General features: G+C 40.0%; 1 protein-coding gene across 2 annotated transcripts in view; it reads left to right on the top strand.

Annotated features, from left to right (window-relative positions):
• Nucleotides 1-20249, top strand: part of LOC117989853 (protein fem-1 homolog CG6966) — an 87920-nt gene that overhangs the window by 31446 nt on the left and 36225 nt on the right. Inside the window, exon 1 of one of the 2 annotated variants that reach the window (XM_034977257.2) lies at nt 15683-15825. The exons of the other annotated variant lie outside the window; for it this stretch is intronic. The gene's annotated coding sequence lies outside the window, so the exon portion shown is untranslated. Of the gene's footprint in view, nt 1-15682; nt 15826-20249 lie in introns of those variants that run through there. 2 annotated transcript variants of the gene reach the window in all.

The raw sequence follows: 20249 nt of genomic DNA, 5'->3' as shown, positions 1-20249 counted from the left end.
TGAGCGGGTAGAAGCTTCCGTCTGACGAAAAGGTCGCAACATGCTACTTACCTCATTTAAAGTATCTACAGACACACCGATTTCAATGTCAATGACTCAATTATATTGCATGACTAGATTATGTCCTCAACTTCGCGTGCACTATACAAATTTCGAACCCCTATTTTACCCCCTTTGGGGTTGTATTTTCAAATATCCTTTCTTCATAATAGCTACCATCCTGTAGTTTGAACTGTGCGTTGAATCAGTCAGTCAACTTTTCCTTTTATATATTTTAGAGTAAATCAGGGTCGACAAGCCCAACCACCCTACAAACTACCTACGGAGCTGATTTGGATTTTGTCAGTTAACTTCCAATTAAGTACATCTTCAACCTAACTAATCGTAGATCGGCAGCCAACGTTTTTTATACGAGTACACAAGTCCCAACTTAATTGCCTCCTCCTTACTGACTTATTTTTTAGAGTTCCGTATCTCAAAAGGAAAAACGGAACCCTTATAGGATCACTTTGTTGTCTGTCTGTCGGTCTGTTAAGAAACCTACAGGGTACTTCCCGTTGACCTAGAATCATGAAATGTGGCAGTTAGGTAGGTCTTATAGCTGGCATTAGGGGAAAAATCTGAAAACTGTGAATTTGTGGTTACATCACACAAAAAAAATTAAATTGTGGTATTGTGGTCGTAAACTAATAATTAGTATTTTCAATTTTCGAAGTAAGATAACTATATCAAGTGGGGTATCATATGAAAGGGCTTCACCTGCGCATTCTAAAACTGATTTTTATTTATTTTTACGCATCATAGTTTTTTAATTATCGTGCAAAATGTCGAAAAATTACGACTGAATTACGGAACCCTCGTTGCGCGAGCCTGACTCGCACTTGGCCGGTTTTTACAATTTAGACGGTTTCGATAGCTATAGGTTGGACTGGAGGCACGAAGTGTTCCAGTGGCGGGTCTGCTTCGGCGAATACTCGCTGGCGGAATAACGAGAAGTTGCCGCCGGGTGATTACGTAAAACGTTGCAGTAGTGACAGCAATGCGACAGTTCATTTGCTGTCTCTCTTCTTCTTCTTCTTCTTCTTATTTTGCTTTGTGGCTATTGCTGTCTCTCTCTAGCCGCTGTTACGTGTGACGTTTGACAGCAATGATCGCGAAATTTACACCTGTCTCAAGCCTGTCGCGAGATACGTAATCACTAATCAGCGCGCTGCTCTGTCGTTAGCAATGAGATGGGACTTCGTGAGGTTTTTAGTCACAAACACCGCGGTCTCCCGTGGCCGGTGATAGCCACTATCCAGGATGGATTGTCCTTACGAAAAAAACAGGGTCGAACTTGGATGGCAACATGCACCGTGTCAGCAGTCGACTTGTTGGCAGATCTATGCATGGCTTTAGTACTTTAATTGTTCTGACTTCTGCGGTGTCCTTCAGGCTCCGCGGGTCGATGTCCGGGTTAACTCGTTAGCTCCAATTCGTGCATTGCTCAATCAATTCAGTTGATCAATCAACGCGATTTGCATTCACGTGTTTGCATTTTTTATTTTCTTTATATATTAAAAGTTTTTCAACGGCTTTACTTTTTCGAATGTAATTGGTACATATGACTGATTTTTCGGTAACTTCCAAATGTTCGATTGTGTTTAAGTTTTGCAGACACGTGTGGTAGATTTAGATGACAATAGATGATTATGGACCCACTGAGCTTCTCTGACATTGGGGGTGTAGGTGGGAAATTTTGCAGACACGTGTGGTAGAGTTAGATGCCAATAGATGATTATGGAAATAGTGAACTTCTCAGATGTTGGGGGTGTAGGTGGGAAATTTTGCAGACGCGTACTGTACATGGTAACTGAACAGCTGTTAGATTTCCTCATGGAAACTTATTGACTTATTGATACGTGCAAAACAATGCATGTAAGTTGGAACAGGTTTGTTTTGCAATGAGCTGTTTATGTTGCATCACGTGGTGATAAAATATGGTAAGTAATGAGTGTAGGAAGGGAAGGGAACTCCCTGTAAGAGATATCGCCTTATTGGAGTTTTAAGATAATCAATTAACTATCTAGGCGCGTCGTAGATACTACTCACTGCGTACGACACGGATTGGTTTTATTTAATCCTTATATTAATATAATCTAATGGGATATCTTTATAAGGAAAACTTTTGATAATGAATTATTAAATCTGCACACAAATAAAACCCAAGATAAGTAAGCAAGACAATCTGGAAAAATGCGTAAATAAGCATATTGAAATGAAGAGATTATAGGGTTGCTCAAGGGGCGGACCAACAAATTCCTGAAAGGCCGGCATCGCTACAATATAAAGGGAACCTTTTTACAAAATTTTAGCTTTCTAGGTCCATCAGTATATTCTGAGCGTTGATGAGTCAGTGACTCATACATAATGTAATTAGAAGTAGTTCTACTTGGTAGACATTTTAGACATCAATTTTAGGTAAGTAGTAGATAGATTTAATTTTTAGTAGGGTTCCTACAATATTTTAGTCTTAATTTTTTAAATGAGCTGGTATAATATATACAGGGTGTAACCAGAACGCTTGCTAAAACTTAGCTTTGTCTACTACCTAAACACAATACAATACCATTTAACCATTTGCCTCGTTTTGTAGTTTTAGTGATTTAGTATTTTGCAACCCGCAACGTTATAGCGTGCAATAATGGGGTTAATGCCCCGCCTACGACGCGGCATTGACTCTGAGTGGCCTACTTACGCAACCTCTAGCGTCAGTCAGATGTTTTATTTGCAATATATCGTAAACTTTACAAAATTATTAGGACTTTTTTATATTTTTTTCGCGTTTTTTGTGGTATCATATCAGTAATCATCAGTACTATCTCCTGTCATCGTTTTCCCAGCGTTCTGGTTATCCTATCAGGGTAGGTAACCGTAGTAGGTACAGCCGTATATCACCCACCGTGGTAAACCACATCTAAATGATTTGAAGTTTGATGAGTCAGCAGTAGACTCAACTAGAATGTTGGCAGACGACCATGTTTACGAAAACACTGTTTGTTTTGAAATCAAGGAGCATATGAAATGACCTCGAATTATACATTTCAGGCATTTGAACTATTCAAAATTGCATTTCACTTATTTACTAGTAGGTACTACTATAGATGATACCCGCTACTTCGTCCGCGTGGGTTTAGATTTTTAGAAATCCCGTGGGAACTCTTTGATTTTCCGGGATAAAAGTAGCATATGTCCTTCCCCGGTATGCAAGCTGTCTCTGTACCTACTTCGTCAAAATCGGTTGAACGGATGAGCCGTGAAAGGCTAGCTAGCAGACAGACAGGACAGACACTTCGCATTTATAATTTGAGTATGGATGTTAACGAGAAAACGTTTAATTAAAATGTAAATTAAGTACATATTGTGTTAATTTGTTAAGCAAATATACCTAATACATACATACATTTAGTTAAACAATAGAGTGAAGCAATTAGCATATTTTAATAGCAAACAATTCATATTTCTTTTGTACATAATATACATTATATTAAAATAATATATACATAGTATTATAATCAATCGCTGACACTTCTGAGATAGCAATCTATAAAATCTATTTACATAATAATAATCAATCAATCAATCAGCCTGTTTGCATGCACTGCTGGACATAGGCCTTCCCAAGCGTGCGCCACCACACACGATCCTCCGCCTTCCTCATCTATTTAGTCCAGCGGCTTAGAGGTCGTCCCACACTGCGCTTGCAGTCTCCACTCCAGAACACTTCAGCTCCAGCGGCCATCGGTTCTGCGGCAGACGTGGCCTGTCCACTGCCACTTCAGCTGGCTGATTCGTTGAGCTATTTAATGCAAGCTGTATTTAACTGTTCGTATTACTCAATTACTTACTTTATAATAAGAGTTTTCTGAAAAAAAAAAAACACTTCGGTAAATTCTTCCGCATAATTTTTATATTACAATACACTCTGCATATCCTTATAGCCAATAGTTTGTATGTATGAACGCTTTCTAATATACGTAACTAATAGAGTTGCTGTTCGTATACCGCACAAATAGGTATAGACAAGCAAAAACCTACTGGCGTATGAACCATTGTTTTCAATACATTCTACTTTCTCGCGTTAGTCATACTTTTGTGATGTATCTATTATCGACTGGCATGACTATATAACTATATATTGGTAATGAAACTAAGCACAATGACTGAGAATAAAATCTAAATAGGTTAGGTTTGTTTTTTTAGAGTCAAAAATGTTCTATGTTAGAACTTTTTGACTCTAAATGATTCCATGAAACCTAACTCGAGCATTGAAACCAAAAGACCTCAAGCAGAAGAACCCGAAAAAACCGGCCGAGTGCGAGTCAGACTCGCGCACTGAGGGTTCCGTACTATAATAGTATTTTATCGACATTTTGCACGATAATTCAAAAACTATTGCAACTATTATATCGCCGTCCCCGGCGAATAAAATGATAACCGCTATTACCATCGTTTTAGTGTTATGCGATTTTTGAGGTCTACGGCGCCAAATACATCTACCTAATTTTTTTGGTAATTTTTCTGCCGTTATTTAAAAAGTTATTAAAAAATACAACATTATTCCTATTTTTTTCTAGTACATTGTGTAAATTGCAAGACAGTGTTAGTAAAATTTTTCTATACTTATCACATGGCAAACGCTTTTACAATTATATTCTCGTTCAACGAGTTGACAAAATAATTTCTAAAAGCAGTTATCATTTTGTTCTCGTAAAGAAAAGTTTAGGTATGACGACTAATATTTCTTTAGTAAAATCGTTTCATTAGTACTGAGCAGCAAAATATATTGCCATACTTTTCCGTCATACAGACTAGATTAATGATAGATAGTGATAGCGGGATATGATGTTGGTAATGTTTGTGGTACGCGAATTAGTACACTCGATAACATGCATAAGCAATTTTTTGACTTAGATACATTTTTTAAATAAGAATAGCAAGCAAACGAGCAGGCGGTTTACCTAATGTTAAGTGATTACCGCCACCCATGAACGTTTGCAGCACCAGAGGAACCGCCAAAGCGTTGCCGGCCTTTCAGTAATTTGTTGGTCCACCCCTTGAATAACTCCATGTTGTAATCTATTGGGAAGGGAGTTGATTACTTGGTTTGCATGTGCGTGGAAAAAAGGATTTGGCATAACGGGCGGTCGAAGTGCACCAGGCACCCAGGAGGTGAGGGGGAAATTGCTTACGGTGGCGTGCGGTGCGGTTGTAGAAAAATCAGTCAGAAACTCTTTGGCAATGTGGGCCAGTGTATCATCCGGTTTGCACAAAGATGAAAACGTGGAACGAAAGAAGTTGCCTTGTATGGCTTTCGACAGGGACCAGAACGCGTAGAAACCAGGAGGCATTGCGACCAATTCAATCAACGTGCTTGAGTTTTGCCCTGGCAATGGTATTTTTAAGGATCTAGAGCGGGCATTAATTTTTTTTAGATTGGCGGGGGTTTGGGTGGTATGTGCATTGTGCTGAACACCAGGACTGGTTAAGGTTGGCAGCCCTCTTACAAGTTCCGTTAAACCATTTCCGTGCTCGCTTCCCGGTACGTGTTAAAGAGTTGGGAATGAAGCAACGGCTACAGCACAGATGTTGGGGTCATTTTCAGAAAAACAAAGCTGCCCTCATAGGTATGATGCGTAGAATTCGGGGTCGGTCGATAGACCATCCCAGTCAGCTGATTTATTGTGCCATACTCTACGGCTACCGGTACCACGCGTACGAACGGATGATGGAAGCTGCACGATGGTCTGTACCAAGCAGTGACCAAAAGTCCCTAGTGGAGCATCGACACTAACTTGGTAGCCGTTAGAGTGAGTGTTGAGGGAAAGATTGAGAACAGAGGTTCAGCGTTTGTGGTCAGCAATATCGGGAATCCTTGTTGGTACAGTAACCAATTGGATAGCCAGGACAAGATTATGCGCACACCTCCCGGTATAATCAGTATCCTACGTGATCGTAGTCATTCCACACGGTGGGAAATAAAGTTACCTAGGATCATCACCTCGGCGGAAGGAATATGCTCCAATACGTAGTCCACCGATATTTTGACGTGGTCAAAGAGTCGGCCCGTCTCTACGTTACCGCGCTATGGGATCTGTACAGGCACGCGTAGACTCGGGTTTAACCCCGAAGTCCACGTGTAACCAAAGAAGAGACAGGTCCCCAACCTCTAGGCTGTAGAGGCGTTGACCGCAAATATTCCTCTAATATACACATACACGCCAGCACGTGGCAAAAAGACGTGTTGCAGTTTTTAGCCGGGGTAGGTTAGATAAGAAGTATCGTCGGGGGTGAGATTTGGGTTTCAGTTAGAAAGAGTATAGATGGTTTTGCCGTTTCGAGGTGGTGGCGAACGGCGTTTAGGTTGGAGTGCAACCCTCTAATGTTGTAAAACTTCACACAGAGTGTGGAACGAGGCACCGCTGTAGAACGATTATTTCTTCTACTTTTTGGCATCATGTGTGTATACTAGGTGACCGGGTTAGCGAATAATGCAGCAATGGTTGTCTCCTGGTCAAAGACATGGAGTCAGCCGCTCTCGATTACGTAGGTAGAGTATGTTACTGGCACGGGGTACGGAAGGGTCACCAACCCAATCCGTTAAATGACCGGCGGCGGCGGGACAGCCTCCTAGGTCGGGAATCCTAGGTTCGGACCCCCTACGGACCAACGCGTGGCCAGCGGACACCCGTTTCATCGGGTCTCCCATCGGGTGCCAATATATCGCGCCTATGAATACGAGAAGGATTAATTAATCTCCACGATGGAACCAATGGCCACAGTAATTACACCATTCGGGAGATGGGAGAGGGAAAGTCTCTCCAGCTCGCAGCCGGAACGCATGGAATGCTTTGCGGCTGGATACGACTGGAGTGTGGTCCCTAGCCAGGCGAATCAGCCAGGTAGAATCCTACCACGAAGCAGACATACCTTAGAGATTACGCCGTGCGGTATTAAACACAGCGACCCATAAATGGGACTGGCAGCAGATAATTGGCAGGGTGCACCACGGGCAGGTGAGGTTGACTTTGGCCACTAAGGTGGAATTTGGGCCACTTCCAACCCAAAACAGTAGCTTACAGTGGACCTCTGCCACTAAGCAAGGCAGCTTACACGCTGATCTTATGAGTCTTTGTAGGATAGAAGTCATCCCCAGTTATTATTATCATGTATTTTACGATTCCTTTACCACTGACGATAGTTTTGATTGCAATTCTAATGATTATGATGAGGAAGATCAAGAGGATTAACTTTTTTGTTTTAAATTTTTAACAAAGCAATAGCTAGTTACCATAATTTTGTTTTATTGACTAAACCGGAATAAACGTATAAGGATGTAATACTATACAAAACATATTCAATATGAACCAGAATAAAATGGCAAGCTATCATTATTTTCATTATTTTGGTTCCGAGTATGCATAGAATATAATTGTAAAGCAATATAGCAATATTTACTGTCTCAACAATGTTACGCGAATAAAATGGTAAGTGTACATTAGTAAATTTAGACAACATGATAATTTTATTAATTTATTAAATTTGAAATATCTTTAATAATATTAAATCTAATTAAAATTTACCGAAACATAACGAAAGCTAAAAAAATTAGCTCTCATTTGAGCCATCTATCTCTATTCTGAGTCTATTGCTTTGCGAACAATCGTCAAAAATCAGTTTTTTATTTCTCCTGAATAGTTGAGTTTTTCCGATTACCATTTTATTCGCCGGGGACGGCGATATTGCAAAAACTATTGAGATTGCAGTCAAGGGCTAACTTGTATATGAATAAAATAAAAAAACTATGATGCATAAAAATAAATAAAAATCTGTTTTAGAATGCACAGGTAAAGCCTTTCATATGAGACCCACTTGATATAGTTATCTTACTTCGAAAATTTAAAATACTAGTTATTAGTATATGACCACAATTTAATTTTTTTTGTCATATAACCACAAATTCATGGTTTTTATTACATTTTTCCCCGAATGTCTGCTATAAGACCTGCCTACCTGCCAAATTTCATGATTCTAGGTCAACGGGAAATACCCTGTAGGTTTCTTGACAAATCGACCGACAGACAGACAGACGGACAACAAAGTGATCCTATAAGGGTTCCGTTTTTCCTTTCGAGGTACGGAACCCCAACAAGGTCCCAAGTCAGAATAAATGCTGTATGCCTTGCACATACACAAGAATCATATAGCGCTAGTTTTCAACCGGAACCCCGATTCGCACATTAGTTGCACTTTGTTGCACGTAGAGGTATCGCAAATAAATATAGTTGGCACATGACTATTGCGTCTATTGTTTTGGCAACAGCGCTTTATTAAAGCGGGAGTTGTATTACGCAGTATCATTACGTTGGGGCCGTACAAAACGAATACCAATGTGCATTGACCTATCAAAAAGCCTGTCACACTGGCGTATTAGTTTCGTATTCGAATGTGCTTATATCCTAAACCTACAGTCGCAAATCGCAACCCGCGATCAAAAACAAGCGACGCGAGAGTGCGCGAAAGTTGACCGCGACAAGTAGGTCAGTGGGTAAAGAGCATTCCCCCAAAGTGTGCTGTTACCAATTATCTAGCTCAAATCAGCTGTACACTGCGCACGTTTGATTGACTTTCGAAATATTTAAAGCTCGGGTCAGACAACGCGCGACAGCAACGACGCGTCCCGGCAGCAGGCTCAGCGGGGTGCTTCGCTAATCGCTGAGTGGTCGACACTAAATGATAGCCGCCAAAGTCATTTGACATTCAATGTAGGTCAGTGGATAAAGAGCATTCCCCGATGGGGCTGTTACTAATTATATAGTTCAAATCAGCTGTACACTGCGCACGTTTGATTGACTTTCGAAATATTTATAGCTCGGGTCAGATACAACGTGCGGCAGCAGCGACACGTCCCGGCAGTCAACCCGTCAACACTAAGGCTGAGATCGATTGACATGGCTTAGACTTAAGTTTTCGTAAAAACGTGACAGATGACCTATGAACTGAGGCCCGACAACTGCGGAGGTTTCTGTATTGCCACGTGTTTGGTAATAATGTCAGTCAACCTTTGTAACCTGCGCGAAGAAAGACTAGTTCCTATGTGTAGACACATCCTCTCTATAGTCTTCTTTTATCAGTACCCATATTATAATTAGTACCCATATTATTAATGCGAAAGTGTGTTTATTTATTGGTTTGTCCTTCGAGCACGTCGCAACGGATTGCCGTGATTTTTTGCATGGGTATAGTTGAAGACCTGGAGAGTGGCATAGGCTGCTTTTTATCCCGAAAAATCAAAGAGTTCGTATGGGATTTTTAAAAACCTAAATCCACGCGGACGAAGTTGCGGGCATCAGCTAGTAGCTAGTCTGAAATAAACTGGACAAGCGACTGTAAACGTTGCAGTCGCAGAAAAGAGCGAGGCAAACGCGGCTTCTGTAGAATGAACGCTTCATACAGTTCCTTTGGTTTAAAACTTCTATGAGTAGGAGTTCTAGAAGTTGCTGCCGTCACGCGTTTTGCTTGACCAAGCCTTTATTCTGTTAAAGGTTCCATTCTATTGTCACAATAACTTATAATAAAACATTGTAACAGTTTTGCTCTATTAGTTAAGAATCGTAGCTTTTTACGACGTACCTACACAGTACCTACCCAGTTATTTCGGCATTGCCAAAAGAAACAAAGATTGCTAAATATTTACTGCAGCTATGGCGTAGATTGTCATGTAACCCAAATGGCCTAAGAGCCAGCGCGTGCCAGATCTTCCTTATTTTATAAAAGCTGAAAGTTACTCTACGTACCCCAACACTGAGAGGAACGTTTATTTGGATCATGGTGGCTTTGGGAGATAACAGGTAATAAAGGTGTAAAAAAATCTTACGTCAAAATGTAGTCTGTTTTTTTATACAGGCTTAGGCTGCATCATCACTTGCCGGCAGGTCTGATTGCATCCAAGCGCTAATCTATGAAATAAAAAGAAATCGCGTGGGAACTCTTCGATTTTCCGATTTAAAAGTAGCCTTGCCCATATCTTGCCCGTGCCCGGGATGCAAACTATCTATACAGAATAGATGATGCCCGCGACTTCATTCACGTTGATTTAGGTTTTTTTAATCCCATGCTATCGGATCTCTTCCATGTTCCAGGTCGCCATTCCATCACCTTGGGACCCCAAGGTCTATCGGTTCTTCTTACTATGTGCCCCGACATTGCCGCTTCAGCTCTGCAACCTGTTGAGCTACAGTGCGACAAGGCTATCTTGGCTCGTGGCGAAAATCAAAACTAACGTTGCCGTCAAGTGTCCCCCTTTGTTCTTGTTTGAATATTCTAAGTCTTTGTTCTCCAACAGCGGTCCCCTGTAAAGGAAGAGACAAAATAATTTGTAGGAAGTCAAGAAGGCGCCCCGGGAAAACGCCAAGAGCAAGTACCGAACCGCCGCCCTCCCGCGATTCGGCCCATATAACCGAGAGGTTGGTGGGGCCATGGGAGGTGGAGGGTTGGTCCCTTGTCAATGTCATTCAAGTGCCAAGAGAGCCTTGTCGCACTGTATGTCCGTTACTCTAGTTCTTTTACGGATCTAATCATTTCTGATAAGAGAAACTCCGAGCATTGCTCTTACCATCTCCCGCTGAATGACTGAAATATCTAATGAGCCCTATAAAGCGACCATGTCATGACGATTTGACTCTGAGAACTAGCTTATGCTCGCGACTTCGTCCGCGTGGACTACACAAATTTCAAACCCCTATTTCACCCCCTTAGGGGTTGAATTTTCAAAAATCCTTTCTTAGCGGATGCCTACGTCATAATAGCTATCTGCATGCCAAATTTCAGCCCGATCCGTCCAGCATTTTGATAGATCAGCTGTGCGTTGATAGATCAGTCAGTCAGTCAGTCATCTTTTCCAAAAGGAAAAGATGACTGACTGATTATATTATCTAAATATATAAAAATATATTTAGATAATATTATAACGCCTGCTTAATCTTAAATAGCTTTTTTGCGCACGAATGTTTTTGGTTGCAAATAATTCGAAGGCTTTTGCCGTATATTCAATGAATGCGGCCTTTGTTGAATGGCCTGCCTGAATTGTTCGAGTGTTATGAAATTAAGAGATTTTCTTTATATCTATGATTTCATTATGATTATTGATTTATCCTTTCATGTAATCTTGAGCTGTAGTTGTAATTTCATTTATTGTTTTATTAAAAACGAACTCATGTTTATCACATTACTAAAATCGCAGTTGTTCTGTTTGGCTGAATTTGCAGTATTCTTGATGCTGTACATTTTAAAGGTAGGTACCTGAAAGATAGAGTGGAGTAGTGGAGGAGGTTCTTAGTCTGTACTCTGTATTTCTCTACGTGATCAAATCAGAAATGAGGAGATCCGTAGGAGAACAAGAGTAACCGACATAGCTCAACGGGTTGCGAAGCTGAAGTGGCAATGGGCAGGGCACATAGTTCGTACAACCAATAGACGTTGGGGTCCCAAGGTGCTGGAATGGCGACCTCGCACCGGAAGACGCAGCGTTGGAAGACCCCCTCACTAGGAGGACGGACGACATCAGACGAGTCGCAGGGAGCCGCTGGATCCAGGCGGCGCAAGACCGTGGCGTGTGGAAATACCTACAAGAGACCTATGTCCAGCAGTAGACGTCTATTGGTTGATGATGATGATGGTGATTCTGTAGGCTATTGGACAGCATCCCCAATGGAGTCGATCTTGCGCGAAACACTGGGATATCCATGATTGATTTGGAAGTCGGTTAAAAATGTACTAAACGTTCGGTTGTATTGAATTACGTATTACGTATTATTATATTACGTACCTATAGTACGTGACAGGTCGAGATAGCAAATGGGGTGGGATCGCCCCGTACACCAGCGCAGCCCCCGCGCTAACCCGGGGCGGGATAGCGCGGGTGACGTGCGGGTGTGCGGGGCGTCACCTCGCCTCTCACCCCGATTGCCATCTCGACCTGTCGCGTACTACATTTAAGTAATTACCCGCTCATTTAATAGAAAATAATATAGCAAACCGGAACAGAGCAAATGATAAATTCAAGGAAACTGCATTAATTCATTGTGAAAAATTAAATATTAATGATGCATCCACAATTAATTCTAATGAAGATTAAGTTCATTGCCAACGCAAGAATATACAAAACAAATATGTTACTAAGTAGTTACTTAAATACTTAATTTGAAACTAATTGACAGTAAAAGCTGTGATAGCGTAGTGGTTAGGACGTCCGCTTCCTAATCGGAAGTCAGGGTTTCGACCCCGGGTACGCACCTGTATACCTGAGAGTTCTCCGTAATGTTCTCAAAGGTGTGTGAAGTCTGCCAATCCCCATTTGGCCAGCGTGGTAGACTATGGCTAAAACTCTTCTCACTCTAAGAGGAGCCCCGTTCTCTGTAATGAGCCGGCGATGGTTTGATCATGATGGACTTGACTCGTTACTATTTCCGAGTCAGGATGGAATATTTTGAAGGCAAGTTTCAGCAATGTTATTAGGGTTAAAAGGGTTACTTTTTCCTTTTGAGTTACGGGACCCTAAAAAACCGGCCAATAGCGAGTCAGGCTCGCGCAATGAGGGTTCCGTACTACAGTCGTATTTTTTCGACATTTTGCAGGATAATTCAAAAACTATGATACATAAAAATAAATAAAAATCTGTTTTAGAATGCACAGGTGAAGACCTTTCATATGATACCCCACTTGATATACCTAGTTATCTTACTTAGAAAATTGAAAATACTAATTTTATTAGTGTTTTTTGTGTGATGCAACCCTAAATTCACGGTTTTCGGATTTTTCCCCAAATGTCAGCTATAAGATCTACCTACCTGCCAAATTTCATGATTCTAGGTCAACGGGAAGTACCCTGTAGGTTTCTTGACAGACAGACAGACGGACAGACAGACAGACAACAAAGTGATCCTTTAAGGGTTCCGTTTTTCATTTTGAGGTACGGAACCCAAAAAAAATCTGTTTAATTCACCATTGGTTTGGATAGAACTAAATTAGCACCACTGCCCAAATATTTGTGCTCTGCTCAAAAACCTAAATTGAAGGATAAAACAATATTAACATTACACAAAATGAAAACAGCAAGGTAAAACATGGCAGACGACACAGACTGGCATGTCAACAAACAAGATCACGCTCGAGTCATTGAGTGCTATAAAAATACTTGAAGAGCTTGCATTTGCAAAAACGAAGCCAAGAAAAAGCTACTGCCTCGCATTGACCTTCAAACTGTCAAGGTATTCAGAAATTATTGTTATTACATAAGTGGTTTTTTTAAATTTGCAAACATCTTTGGTTTTCTCTTTTTTTACTTGAGAATGGTGTATTGCTGATTGGGCAGAAATGAAAGTAACAAAACGGCATCTCTTATTATGCAACAACTATTGCTTTTCACATCCCGATTATCTTTTTCAAAGATAGATGCCTCGAAGTCACTGGCAGGCGTCAAATGTTAGTACATTTGACACAGGTAACCCTAAAATAGCCCTATTTTTCTTTGATTTTACGTCACCAATCACCATAGTCTAATATTTGACATAATATCGTCCATTCAGGATCAAACCGAAAGTCCTCACTCAAGTTCACTCAGGCAATGTGATAATAATCACTATTTTTGCGATAAGCAGAGCTGTTACATAAATGAAACTCAGTATTAAAACGATGGAAAGTGGGTTCATTAATCATCATAATACTTGGCAGCAAAATGCTCTATAAAATGTCAAATTATATAGGATAGAAATGCTGGTGAGCAATTTTGCTGCGTGCATGCATACAAAGTTGCGTGTCCGTCCGCACAGCGCACACGCGTGAAGGAATTCAGTTTTGTTTTCTTTGACTACCTAAAGAAGCAAGCTGAAATAATTATCATCAGGCATAAAGTGTTTCTCTTTTGTTGTTATTTTTTTATATGTATATTAGTGTGATAAGAATCGTGGCGAATCGAGCTGCTTCTCAACTAAATATGGTCGTTTGTTAAAATTTTGTGATCAAACGAACATACCATACTTAAGGTATACCATACCATATTTTCTTGAACTACTATTGAATTTGACTCTGTAGTCATAAAACTATAATTTCCGCTTTTCACTCTAGTAGCCCGAATACCCCAACAGTTTTTATACCCATACCTATCATTGAAGAAATTTGAAGAAACAGAAGATGGAAGAATAAAAGAGGTATCTCTTTTATTCTTCCATCTTCTGTTTCTTGACTCCTAATAGAGTGAACAGGTATTTTACAAAATTGATACATGATCCCTGTTTCTGCGGTCTACTTTTATTACAATAGAAACATTACAAATCAGCAAGCGATAAGTGATTTCCTGTAGGTACTTGTATCATATAACATGTTGATGCAGGGCTCAATGACTGATATTAACATATGACATCGGGTCATTGGCAGAACGATAGTACATTTGTTATAATATCAAATGCCCTATCATACACTGTTGCTAGGGTTTGCTTTTGCAATTTCTAAATTAAGTTGATTGGAATAAAAATATGCCGTCTTTTTCTGCATGAGAAATACTTAAGATCTGTCAATATGATGTTGTTCAAAGGCTTATAAAAAAAGAGTAGATGATGACGCGCCCCTTCGTTTGCGTGGATTTAGGTTTTTTTAAAATCCCGTGGGAACTCTTTAATTTTCCGGCGTAAAATGCTAACTGTACCAAATTTCATCAAAATCGGTTAAACTGTTGGACCGTGAAAAGCTAGCAGACAGACAGAATGACAGACAGGCAGACGGACAGATCGTCGATTCAGGTGCTCGATTCTGGTAGAATGGCAGCTACAATCATGTCAAGATCGCAATCGCCTCTGATCGATTGACGCTCGCTCATCTATTGGCTACAATACATTGTTGCAATAAGAATCGCACAAATTAAGCCACACAATCACAACAATCGAGGTTTTAATAATCATTGATGCATGTTTTACGAAATCGAGAGAACTTCTAGGTTTCGACGTCACTGGCAGGTGTCAAATTTTAAAACATTTGACGCAGGTATCCTAAAGTAGCCCTATTTTTCCTAGATTTAGGTCACCGTAGCGTAACATTTGACATATCGTCGATTCAGGATCAAACCGAGAGTTCCCCCACTCTAGTTCACTCTGGCGTCCGTCAATCAGAGAGGATTGCGATCGTCACATTGTAGCTGTCATTCTACAGTGGGATGGCTCTCTTGGCACTTGAATGACATTGACAGGGGGGCGCTGTTTTTTTTTCTCTTTATTGGAACATAAACAGCATTTACATTGATACTTAGCTACTTATTCCTAGCTAGTACATACGCCTATTAAGTGTTCATTTATTTACATTATTTATTTCATTTTGTGCAACGCTAGTTCCGATTTTCGTCACGCGCTAAGATAGCCTTGTCGCACTGTACGGCGGTAGACCCCGGTACGTTCCAGTTTACCAAGCATTATATGATATCATTGCCTCTTGTCAGAGTGAACTACTCTTGTGCCAACCGGTTCCCATTCTTCAACTGACCCGGCAGCGCGCTTCGGACAACAAACATCGCCCGCTGCAGTTGGAAAGGCAAAAGTTTTACGTAAGACCGCTTGTGTAACCGCGAGTGAAAGAACTCTTGCAGTAGTGCAGCGTTTCCGAGCGCGGAGAGACGCGTGCGCGTGAGTTGATTCGCGTTTACGTCCGCAAAACGAATCGGTGCGATTGTGAAATTGTGTTATGTTATGTGTGCCTGCTGTTTAGGGCTGTCATCGACCAAATCTGATGCTTAAACACAAAGTATGCTATTCATAAAGGGTTTTACAAGTACATTTCAATCATCAGAAGTATGCTTCCTTGTTAGGAAATACCAGTGAGAAATGTGGCGGTTGCTTATGAATTCTTCTGGATTAACGTGATGATTTTAAAGTTCAATAGATAGTTTCGCCAAATATCTGTCATTCCATTTAGTGACTCATTTTCTAACGTAGCCAGACCATTGTTTAATGCGTTTACTACATTTTACAAGTCTTGTAGTGTAGAATCCCTTTTAATTTTATTACTAGTTTTAAATCATGACGTATACCTATTATTGTTTAGCAAACAGGGAAACGGATGGGTTAGAAAACCTCGTACGAAAGTATCCTGCCCTTGATGGTTTCTTGAATCGTTCTCCGTTCTTATTGAATACTTTCTAAGAGTTTTATACGATGACTAGAGGGTACCCGGGACTTCGTCCGCGTGGAGACAGACAAACAGACACACTTTCATCATCATCATCATCAACCAATAGACGTCCACTGCTGGACATAGGTCTCTTGTAAGGACTTCCACACGCCACGGTCTTGCGCCGCCTGGATCCATCTTCCGGTGCGAGGTCGCCATTCCAGCACCTTGGGACCCCAACGTCCATCGGTTGTACGCACACACTTTCGCATTTATAATATTAGTTTGGAAATATGGATTCTCTGAGAAAAACCGCAACTGGGGAAATCCGCAGTGATGACAACCCTATGTGCGTCCCATACATTCGTTGTGCAGTTATTCTAACCTTATTCCGTTTTCAATTCGACTTGTTAACTTCATTTACAAATAGCAAGCCTAGCATCTTATCGTGAATCTTGTTATTTGAAGTACAATCATCACATTCGTCGTTACTTAGATGAATTTGTGTTATTCTTGTTAAAATAACTGTATATTCACCCAATTCAAATGTTAACAAGCACAGTTTTGTTTTGCGTTACCTGCTAACTTCACTCACAATTTCATAATGTAAACCAACACTATTACGTCGGCTCCACACGTTGGCCCCCACGCTGGCCCTAACACTGTTTGGGAAATTAGCTTTGCCAACGTTGGGACCGATGCTAATTTCCCGATCCAAACGTTTGGGCGAACAGCGTTGGGGCCAAGGTTTGGAGCTAACGTTACATTTGTGAGTGAAGGTAGCTGGAGGTGTCAAGCCCTGCCTGTTAACAACAGAATAATAGTCAAAAGGAATGATCACGATTATCATATCAATGTGCCAGACGTGCAGTAATGTCAACAATGATAATATTGATTCATACTTAGATTTATTAGATGGATTATAAATATAGTAGATGGCTGTAATCACGTGGTTAGTCGACATAAGCCCGACTAGTTTCGAACCCATCCGGGATCGGAAACTTAGACAGATAATTAGGGTTCCGCACCTCATAAAGAAAAAAGGAACCCTTATAGAATCACTTTGTCCGTCTGTCCGTCGTGTCTGTCAAGAAAACCTATAGGGTACTTCCCGTTCACCTAGAAGGTAGGTAGGTAGATTTTATAGCACAAGTAAAGGAATAAATCCGAAAACCGTGAATTTGTGGTTACATCACAAAAAAAAGTGTTCATGAACAAATAATTAGTATTTTCAATTTTCAAAGTAAGATTTAACTATACCTATATTTCTTGACAGACACAACGGACAGACGAACATACAGACAACAAAGTGATTAGTGATCCTATGAGGGATCCTTTTTCCTTTTGAGGTACGGAACCTTAAAAATGTTGCTTAAACATGAATAATTTAAAATTCGTTGTTGTAACTTTTAGTTTTTACTATTTGTTAATCTTCTCGATGTCTACGGGTATAAGTAAGAATATTACCCTCATTTACATATTTTAGACAATTAATGTTACTTATTAGTAGATAGTAATTATACCGCCTATGTGTTTGCTAATTTGCACCTTATGGTACCAGACAATTAAGTTTAATTTAAATCGTGTACCTACTGTTGAAGCTCTATTGTGAGATTTATGTGTGATATGTTGAGATAAGTTCATCATCAACGTGCTATTGTGGCAAAAACACTAAGCAATCATAATTTAAAAATATTTCAATTAATAGCTGATACCCGCGACTTAAGCTTTTTAAAATTCTCGTGCGACATCTTTGATTTTCCGGGATAAAAACTAGCCTATGTCACTCTCCAGGTTACACCCAGGCAAAAATCACGTCGATCCGTTGCGTCGTGATTGAAGGACAAATCAACAAACCAATAAATCAATAAACCAACAAAGAAACACACTTTTGCATTTATGATAATTGCAAAAGCTGATTTTTTGAGGTTATTCCGCTAAAGGAAAAGGTTATTCTTTTCTCTCAAATCAGGGCTTCATAATTATTAAAATAGGTAGCACTTTGTGATGAACGGTTCTCTCTTTTTTCCATGTCATTGCCCTTTACCAAAAACCGGCCAAGTGCGAGTCAGACACGCGCACTGAGGGTTCCGTACTACACTGTATTTTATCGACATTTTGCACGATAAATCAAAAACTATTATGCCTAAAAAGAAATAAAAATCTGTTTTAGAATGTACAGGTAAAGCCCTTTTATATGATACACCACTTGATATAGCAATCTTACTTTTAAAGTCGAAAATGGCAATATTTGAAATGTAATGTAACTACAAATTCACGGTTTTCGGATTTATTCCTTTACTTGTGTTATAAGACATACCTACCAACAAATTTCATGACTAGTTCAACAGAAAGTACCCTATAGGTTTTCTTGACAGGCACGACGGACAGACAGACAACAAAGTGTTCCGATAAGGATTCCTTTTGTCCTTTTGAGGAACCCTTAAAGCTGCTAAAAAATTCGTAATCAGTTCGCAGTAATGTGTGATCCGCTTAGAAATACAATTCTCGAATATAGACGATTAATCTATAATCACCCTTGGCAATTAAGGCCTGATTAATTAATGCAGTAACTAACGTCAATAAACTAGTAGGTTCTACGTAAAGGTAGGTTTCCCAAATATGAAATTGATCACCTTTGATATTATTTTCCTAAACATATCAAACCAAATGGCCATTCAAATTAAAAAGTAAACAATAATCAATTAAGATAAGTTATCAATATTAAGGATGAACAAATAATTAATATTTTCAACTTCCAGAGTAAGATAAGATATCATATGAAACGGCTTTACCTATACATTCTAAAACAGATTTTTATTTATTTTTATCCATGTTTTTTTTTATCGTGCAAAATGTCGAAAAAATACGGCTGTGGTACGGAACCCTCGGTGCGCGAGTCTGACACGCACTTGGCTGGTATTTTAATAACTTCGTTTGAATTCTATGTCAACGGGAAGTACCCTATACGTTTTTTGACAGACAAGAAAGACAGACAACGAAGTGATCCTATAAGGGTTCCTTTTTAGGGTACTTCCCGTTGACGTAGAATCATGAAATTTGGCAGGTAGGTAGATCTTATAGCTGACATTTGGGAAAAAATCTGAAAACCGTGAGTTTGTGGTTACATCACACAAAAAAAATTAAATTGTGGTCATGAACTAATAATTAGTATTTTCAATTTTGCTAAGTAAGATAACTATATCAAGTGGGGTATCATATGAAAGGTCTGCACCTGTGCATTCTAAAACAGATTTTTGGCCGGTTTTTTCCTTTTGAGGTACGGAACCCTAAAAATGTGCGGAGCTAAATCTAAATATATAAAATGAAAAGTGACTGACTGACTGACTGATCTATCAACGCACAGCTCAAACTACTGGACGGATCGGGCTGAAATTTGGCGTGCAGATAGCTATTATGATGTAGGCATCCGCTAAGAAAGGATTTCTGAAAATTCAACCCCTAAGAGGGTGAAATAGGGGTTCAAAATTTGTGTAGTCCACGCGGACGAAGTTGCGAGCATAAGCTAGTTTCAAATAAATCACGTGTCCCTGGCAATGCACAATAAAATTCTGTGTAAACATACCTACTTTTAATCTAGATAAAAGTAACTCTCAGTGCTCAAAGCAAAGAACGATATAATTTAACTACGTAAGCAATGGACGCAAGTAAAAGCAGTGGCCCTATCGCGGTTGTTTGACAGCTACAATGTCACGATCGCAATCATCTCTGATTGGTTAATGCTCGCTCACTATTGGCCACAATGCATTGTTGCAACAAGAATCGCACAAATTCAGCCAATCAGAACAATTGAGATTGTAATAATGATTGATGCAGGTTTTAGACAATCACCCTACAGGTTGTGGAACAAGCAGCGACTGCAAACTCGATCCTGTAATTCAAGTAGTGGAGAGCGTTGCATTTCAACCGGCTTTTCTTGTCATGGGTTTTGTTTGGAAAAAAACCGGTCAATTGCGAGTCGGACTCGCGCACGAAGGGTCCCGTACTATCTTACAAAATATATCTAACCGAACTCCTTTATATGTAGAAGATAAGTT

The sequence above is a fragment of the Maniola hyperantus genome, chromosome 17 (genome assembly GCF_902806685.2).
Source record: "Maniola hyperantus chromosome 17, iAphHyp1.2, whole genome shotgun sequence".
Classification (NCBI taxonomy): Eukaryota; Metazoa; Arthropoda; class Insecta; order Lepidoptera; family Nymphalidae; genus Maniola; species Maniola hyperantus.
Note: the sequence above shows the minus strand (reverse complement) of the source record. Positions and strands in the feature narration are given on the sequence as shown.